The sequence below is a fragment of the Tigriopus californicus genome, chromosome 5, assembly GCF_007210705.1.
Source record: "Tigriopus californicus strain San Diego chromosome 5, Tcal_SD_v2.1, whole genome shotgun sequence".
Classification (NCBI taxonomy): Eukaryota; Metazoa; Arthropoda; class Copepoda; order Harpacticoida; family Harpacticidae; genus Tigriopus; species Tigriopus californicus.
In genome coordinates this window covers 14,405,876-14,414,761 of record NC_081444.1, presented here as the reverse complement: position 1 = coordinate 14,414,761, position 8,886 = coordinate 14,405,876, and positions in this window count along the sequence as shown.

Here is an 8,886-nt window from a genome sequence, read left to right as displayed (position 1 = left end):
ATGAGGACAGTTTTCCGTCAATTCCTTTGTTTGGAAAAGGGAACAAATCACAAGCCGGCCCTGCTAAAAAGAAAGCTACTAAGTTGCGTTGAATACCGAAGTGTACTTTGCGCCAACATTCTAGAGTTGGCGTTGATACAATTTATTTTCTGTCTGATTCAAATTTTGGTTTATTGTTGGTTCAACATGTTTTTGCAACATATTTATGTTTTATGCCCCTTACCATGCGTTTCATCACTCAAAATATCCCTCCCTTATATTAACCGCCATCCCCAAAAAGATCTTGGAAAAACAAGTCGACAAAACGTGATTGAGACGGGGGAACCAATGGAGCGGAAGACAGAATGAAGAGATAAGATATCTAAGTGCCCAGAACGAATGAAAAGTGAGATTAAAGGTAGGAAAAAGAAAGATCAAGCAATGAATTTGAAGTCAGTAAATCCATCCTATATTGCAAAAAAATTGTAAAACTCCTGCTCTGTGGCTCATTTTTATTTAGCTCTGTATTAAAGATCCAGACCAATTTATCCTTTTACTGTTACTTCTCGGAAATGAAAAACACTACTTTTAAGGGAACAAAATGGGAACAAACAGCAGACTGCAAGGATTGCTTGCCAAGGTCAATTCAAAATCACATTGAAGTCATGACTGAAATGCATCATCCAGTGATTTATCTTTTAAGTGACTTAAACCAGTTTTAAGATTTACTGATTGAATGATTTGTTGTGACGTTACGTGATTCTTGAACCATTCAAAACCCATTCAAATAGAAATTTTAAAAAAATGAGATGGTATAACCTTAAAAAAGATGCTATTTTTCTACCATTTAGGACAATGCGTGTCAAGTGCCAAAAAGTAAATAAAAAATCGAAACACAAATTTAGTTGATTCCTCGTGGATCTTGGCTCAGAAATTAAAGATGAAAGCTTCGAACATCCTTGTGAAGTGATGTCTTTTGGGGGATCGTTTTCCAGGTCACTGATTTGTTGAAAACTAATAACTAGAGGGCGAAAAAATATGTCATCACATAAAGACATCATATTTCACATATTTTGCCACTTTTCAGCCTCAAAGACATATTTCGGGATTTTCGTCGAAAAAGGACATTTTTTTTGCTGTTTTAGTGACATTTACGTGGATTTTTTTAAACAAAAGCCATTGCTTATGGTTGTAAAGGCTTGGGCAGGGCTAATACGCTAGGATCTGAAAGGCTTGCAATTAGAGATGTTATTTTTAATACATTTTAAAACCCCATTTATAAATAGCATTTGGAAAAGGCAAAGGCTTGCATTTAAATTTGCTAATAAAATAATGATTTTGATAAATATTATTCATAAAATAGCACTAGGGTGGGGTTTAGATTTGTTGCGTTTGAAGCAACCTAATCTTGTTTTCAAACACGGATATGCAACACTATTTTAATGTTGACAATTCGAAGAAAAATTCAGCAGGGCTAAGCAGGCCAAGGCAAGCTGCTTTCTGGGCTGGCTGACTGGCTCCAACTATTCTGGCTCCATACAAGAAAAATAAAGAAATTCCTCTAAAGTGTGCCAGTCGAAATTAGTTCAGCAGGTTTGCAAAAGCTCGAGCAGGTCCAAAGATGTTTTACTAGGAACATCGAGGATATGAGAGAGCTCTCGTATTGGGAGAGGTTAGAAAGGTTGGGATTGTACAGTATTCAGAGAAGGTACGAAAGGTATCTGATATTGTACGTTTTCAAAAGCATTCATGAGCCTTTGTCGCCAACCCCCAGGATTTAGGGTCAATTCTAGTGACCGTAGAGGCTTAACGTGCGTTTTGAGAGACACCTTCAAGCCCTGGAGAATCCAGGCTAGTAAAAAATGAAGTCCAACTCTCTTCTTTCTCGGCTCCTTCATTGTTCAATTTGCTGCCCTCAAATATTCGTAGGGTTTATGTAGGGGTTGATCCAGTAGCAAGATTTAAGTCAGACTTGACAAGTTTTGACTAAAATTCCGGATCAACCTTATATTCAAGGATTAGCCAGATCAGCCAATTCTAATTCGTTGGTCGATCAAATAATATATATAAATAAAAGTAAAGTAATAATAAATAATCTTCTCGTCTTGAACTGCTGGGATTCCAATTCTGGTAGCGGTAAGGAAGTCCGCAAAAAAAAAAAAAATCCTTCTACTGGATCAATGCCTACATACAGGGTGGAAAGAAATTAAGGGCCGCTCTTTGTCGCTTTTGAAAATCCAACCCCTAACTCAAAGAATGACTTGATCAGATTGAATCTCCAGTTTTTAATAAAGGGATTATTGAAAAACCTAACACCATACCACGAATGATCCGAATTCACTCCAAAGGAGATTGGTAACCTTCTGATGTTTGCCCACCTAAAGATTGAGTCCTGAAAATCCAGATTTCGGCCATTAGCCGGGTCTGTTCTAAAGGATTTATAGCATTTGCATGAGGATCTCCACTCTCAAATCGTTTGAGGATGATCACTGAAAGGCTCACCAAACGTTCCCTGTCTTTACGCGCTTCAGGATGCCCTTAACCTTGGTTCTGACCTTCAGACTGCGCTCACTTGAATTTTCAGACATTGTTTTGACGGCACTTTATCAGAGGGCTACCCATCCGCTCCAGGATATCGATAGCCCATTTGTAAATATGTCACTAGGTACTTAACAGTTTCTCTTAAGGAATGTTTGTGGTTTAATGTCAAAAAAAATCTTTGAGCATGGAGAAAGTTGTGAAAAACAGCCATGGAGGCCCTTAATTTCTTTACACCCTGTACGACCTACGCATATTTGAAGCGGGCAAATTGAACAATGAAGGAGCCCGAGAAGAGAGGTGGACTTCATTGATTTAACTGGCCTGGATTCTCGAGGGCTTGAAGGTGCTCTCAAAACGAACGTTAAGCCTCTACAGTCACTACAATTGACCCCAAATCCTGGGGTTGGGACAAATTTCATGAATGCTTTTGAAAACGTACGGCATCAGATACCATTCGTACCTTCTCTGAACACTGTACAATACCAACATTTCTAGCCTCTCCCAATTCAAGAGCTCTCTCATATCCTCAATGTTCCTAGTAAAACATCTTTAGACCTGCTCGAGCTTTTGCAAACCTGCTGAACTAATTGGAGCCCAAATGGGCGAGGCATATTCAAGATGCGGCTGAACAATCAACTTGTACAGAGTTAGCATCATGATACTATCTCTGGACTTAAACGTGTGATTATGTTTGAAAAGCCTTACCAACTTTCAACTGGATATGCTCATCGAACTTCCATTATCTTGGAGGACTACACCTAAATCCTTCATGGATGAGACCTGCTCAATGTCCTTACCTTCATCATCTAATAGGTGAGTGTCTAATGACGTCAACCCAAAGGTCATAGAGCGGAATTTCATTCCTTTCAGTGCCATGTTACTTGCAGCAACCTAGGAATAAATTTGGTCTAGGACCTTTGACAGACAAACAGAATCCTGACCATTCCTACCAAATACCTTTTTGTATCATCAGCATAAGAAGAGATACTGACCTTACTACTACCAAGCTTCTGAAGCGGAGCAATGAAGATAATGAAAAGGCAGAGGACTCAAAATGGAGCCCTGGGGAACACCCGACTTGCATCATGTATGTCACTAAGGGATCCCTCAACCTTAATCATTGCTTCCTACCAGAAATGAAACTTCTTATCCAATTGAGAACCTTAACTTGGATTCCTATCTCATGGAGTCTTTTAATTAAAAGAACATGATCTACCTTGTCAAAGGCCTTGGCAAAGTTGAGATAAACTACATCAACTGATTCATGGCTTGCCAGTCCCTCAATACCCGCTCTATATGCTCAATCAGTTGGGTAACCGTGCTCAAATGTGCTCGGATCCCGTGCTGGCAAGGAGGAAGGAAGGACTTCATGAATATCAAGAAATTCAACAAATTTGAACTTCATGATCTTCTCAAACACCTTCGCTATATTCGAATTGCGAGAAATCAGCCTATATCTACTGGGGAGCGACTTATCTCCTCCTTTGAAAAAGCGAACAACATGAGCTAGACCATGACCATGGCCTCACCAAATGATGCCTTCAGCTTGCCCACATTGCTGTGTATGGTGGCACAAGCCTTGGTCTCCACATACCCCCAGATGCTAATATCATGGGGATTCAGATTGGGGTTGTTGGGGGCCAAACCAATTTCGACCAGAATCCTCTGGAACCCAACTTTTGTTCAAGATAGGCCTGGATGTGGAAAATACTCTGATGGCGGCATGGAACTTATTAATGCTGTAAACCATGGTGCGGTGGGGGTCAAAACTATTGGAAATTTTGATGACGGTCTCACCTTTGTCAAGTTTGGATACAGCCCTCTCTCCCAGTTCTTGCATGTTTAAGAGGCTATGTTGTCTGTTTTTTAAATTTAGACCCCAATATGCTCGAAAATGGTTGGTAATGGTCACATGCAATCGACATCTAAAATAACAAAAATAGCCGGCCCTTCCATTACCCGGGTCATTAGGGCCACAAACAAGTGTAGAGGATAATATGACGCACACGGTAGAACGAAGTTGTGCGGGGTTACCACCTGATGTATTTCGACGATACTGTGCTTCATAAAAAAATCCTTTCTGATACAGCTAGGGTTCAAGCTTTGGATTTTGCAAGGGGTTCATAATTGGGATTGGAAAAGGAAGGCCTCAAGGGTTAAAAATGGTGATGGAAACATGGACCTTCGTTTGGCAATTTTTTGTATAAAACTTGGCCAATTTCATAGAATTTTGGTCTAGACTACAAATATCGTCAAGCGATGTTATTTTGATGGAAAAAATGGTCGCTCACTTCGTGAACAAATGTTGCTCGAAAATATGTATAATGAAATTTATCAAGGTTTTTGATGGGCTAGCATTTATTTTATGGAAACATTCGAATCAAAAGAGACCTTCCTAAAATGTACAGGGTATAATTTGGCATTTGGATTGCTTAAACAAGTTGGGTGGAGACAGTTGAATTTCTTGGGCTGTACCTTCACGATAAACTGAGCTGGAAAATTCATATTACAGAATTTAATAAAACGATATGCAAAAGCCTCTATACATTCTTTTTATCCAAACAAGCATTTCCCATTCCAAATACGACAACTTCTATACAATTCAATAATCAAATCACGTGTTGAATATGGAATTGAACATTTCCCCTTGTCACCTTCAAAGCAATCTCTTGAGACCTACAAAAGCGAGCAGTTCGTTGGGTTGTGGGAGCAACGAGTCTAGAACACACCAGTAAATGTTTTAAGCGTTTGAATGTTTTAAAGAGGACCCCTTCCATTTTAATCCCATATGCGCAGATTATCAAAGGGAATGGCGCGATTTACTTTCTTTTGCTACTTTAACGTCTAAGCTGGTATAAAAACCTCCTACCTCACTCTGTTTTCCCAAAGACCTGTAACGAGTTTGATCAAGGAAATGATTTCAAGAAATGAATAAAGACTTGACAAAGCAATGAATCAAAGATTTGACAAATTTCAGCTCGTCCTCATATTTCACTACATGCATCGTTCGAGTTGTTTTTCATGTACGTACAAGTCATCCGAACTCGACCTGGAACTGTGCTAGACAAACGCTTTAAGCTTAGCAGACTGTATCAAAGAAGGGGAACTACTTCCGGCTATCCTTACCCAAAACCTTTTGGTGAACGTTATTGTGATCCTTTCCAATGCTGATGCATTCGTCCTCCTGAAAACAAGCCTTATGGCTTAAGAGGAGCTTGTGTTTTGCTGCACTTTTACATTTTTGCCTATTTCATCTTTTTATCGGTCGTACCTGTTAATTTCGGTGGTCATTATCTTCACAATTTTACAATTTTAGCCTCTAATTTAAGTCTCTTATGCAAACCCTAAGAGAAAGGTGAAACACCCTGTAGGGCCTTTTGAGGTCAATGGGAAGCCATAGACAATGTAGAGTCTATTGCCAACATACTTCTCCAGCGTGTTTTCAACCCCACTGAGTTCAGAAGCAACAGCTCATTCATTGCTCTGAAGATGAGTCTGTTGAGATTGATGATGGTACTCAAATTGTTCAATTTGATGATCTCATAGTTACAGATCAAGATACCTTAGCGGCCGTCTGGGACTTGAGGCTTTCGAGCTCTCCTGGTCCTGATGGAGTGACATCTCAGTTTCTGATGAGATGCTCACAGGTTCTAGCTCCTGTTTTCTCGTACTTGATGCGTTGCATCTTGGATCAGGGCAAGTTTCCATCTTCACTAAAGTTAGCTCATGTTGTTCCAAATTTTAAAGGGGGAAATAAGTCGCTCCCCAGTAATTACAGGCCGATTTCTCTCACTTCGAATATTGCGAAGGTGTTTGAGAAGATCATGAAGTTCAAACTTGTTGAATTTCTTGATATTCAGTTGAGCATTTAGATGATCTCGTGGTCACAGATCAGGATGCTTTAGAGGCCATCAGGGACTTGAGACTCCCGAGATCCCCTAGCCCTGATGGGGTGACATCTCAGTTTCTGATGAGATGCTCACAGGTTCTTGCCCCTGTTTTCTCGTACCTGATGCGGTGCATCTTGGATCAGGGCAAGTTCCCCTCTTCTCTGAAGCTTGGATCAATGGGTACATGGAGAAGATTTTTACCAACTTTGTCCCCAGACTCAAGCTCTGTGCGGCCATTATTTGTATTTGAGAAATAAAATTCCATTATATATGCCGTCCAACTTTTATTTTATGTGCCCTATTACAAATCAGTTCTTCTTCATCAAGTCCATGAAAATCAATATGTAGATGATAATATGGCGCACCCGTTGAGGGAAGGTTTTATTTCGAATTCTGGAATATTCTATCCTTCGTATCTAAATTTATAACTGGCCGGTACCTTTCACTTTTGAAACATCCAGCCTCTTATACGATCCCTGTATACTTGTCCAGGTTCACTGAAACTATAACCAAGCCTACAAATAGAAACACCCACAAAGGGGATGAAACGTATACATTATAACGGTTTATTTCTTTTTCCAATAAAGTTTTACTCATTATTTAGGGATGTCGGATTGTAGGTTTGAACAACAAACAAGCCAGAAAGGTGAGTTTTATACTCGGAGTTCAGGCTTGGACGTCACCCATATTGAGCATTCATTAATTCACATTGCTGGGTGTATATTCATACCGGCTAACGTCTAAGCGCCTAAGTCCGAGGTAAACATTCGCCTCAATGATACAAAATGCAGTTTACATACCTAATATTTGCCCTTTTGTTTTTAGAGGGAAAGGGTCCAGATAAGAAATGATCAGCGGTACTGATCACTCTCTCCCTTGCTTGACTTATTTTGATCTTACTAAATTGGCGTGGTCTACACACGACTACTCTCAAGTAAATCAATATATTTGTGGTGGGCTTGGTGGTAAAGCTAAGAAATGCATGGCATTGGTTTCATGACCATCATTCCTCGCACTGAATAAATTTGATTACCCAGGCGTTCTGCTTTAAGGTTCGGATGAGAAAATGAGTCCCCCCTGGCAAGTGTCTAAGGGATCCTCATCCAGAACTCGGATGACCAAGGCCAAGAATGTTGATCTTTTGCGGTCCCCAGCATACTATTCCCAAACGTCTCAATCCAATTAACATCTCACCCTCATCTCATTTCCTTATATTATACATAGAGTATCGATTGTGAAAGATCAAGTGCGAGACCATTAATGGTCAAAATTATTCGAGCTCTTGTGGTCCGATACGCAGTCTGGCATTAGTTCAGAAGTTTAGGAAGCTAAAATCGACTCTTTGGGAAAGGGCCCTTAAATTGTTTCCTCTTTCCTTTCGTAGATCTATGTAACATGGGGCAGGAATTCAACTTATCTTCTTTGTACATGAATGAAATATTTCCAAGGCAAACCAGGCATTTGCTCTTCTTTACAACTTTATTCTAACAGGGGACACATTAGATTGGGAAACCGCATAGAAGAAAAAAACTGAAGTTTGACAGACACATAAAAACGGGCAAAATAGATTAGCAAATGAAAACAAAATAGCTGAAATTTATAAAGGTAGAAAAATCTTGCAAACTGGATTTTCTATTAAAAAAACATCTCTTTGCCGTTGTGGACAAATGACTTATCACACCAATGCTAAATGTTTAAATAAATTTTTCTTATCACGACCAATCATTATAATGAAAACCAACCAATGCTCACAGGAAAAAAATCACCTCAATATTTGTTCAAAAATGATGCATTACTTTTTTTAAATTACTGCAGAGTGGATTATATCATTTCTGGACTAAATCGGGTATCATTTTTTGTTATCTTTTATAGACTGCGGTTGATGTTTCAAGATACAAAGAGGCATCATCTTATTCAAGGGATCTGGCTACAGTTCGAAATTGCAATTCTTCTAGTGGTTCACCATCGCTGCTATGCCATTAGCCAGACTATTTATTGCTTCTTTAACCAGGTAGGTCACGTCATTAAAATTCACCTTTTTGATTTAACTGCGAATTGGAAGAGTTGATGGTTGGTCGAGTTGAAATCGGTCGAATTGACGTTGGTCGAGTGGTTGCAGAACCGACCTAAGTGAGGATCACTTGGCATTGCAAGTCCTGTATTTCTTCAAGAGGTTTGCTCACCATGTAGAGTATAAACGTTTTTGGTGGAGGTTAAGAACCATGTGAATTGACTCATTGCTTGGATTACATGATACTTTACACACTTTTCTTTATGCCCTCAATCAAAACCGGGCTTGAAGTAAGGCTTTTATGGTCTAAGATCCTTAGAAATACTTTTGAGCGCAACAGAATCGATGAGTTTGAATGGTTTGCTTTAATGTGCCAAATCTCTGATTGCATAGCCTGTCAGAAGAGAGCCAATCGCAAATAACCACTTTTTGAGTCAGAAATCTCTACTAATTGATGACAGATGA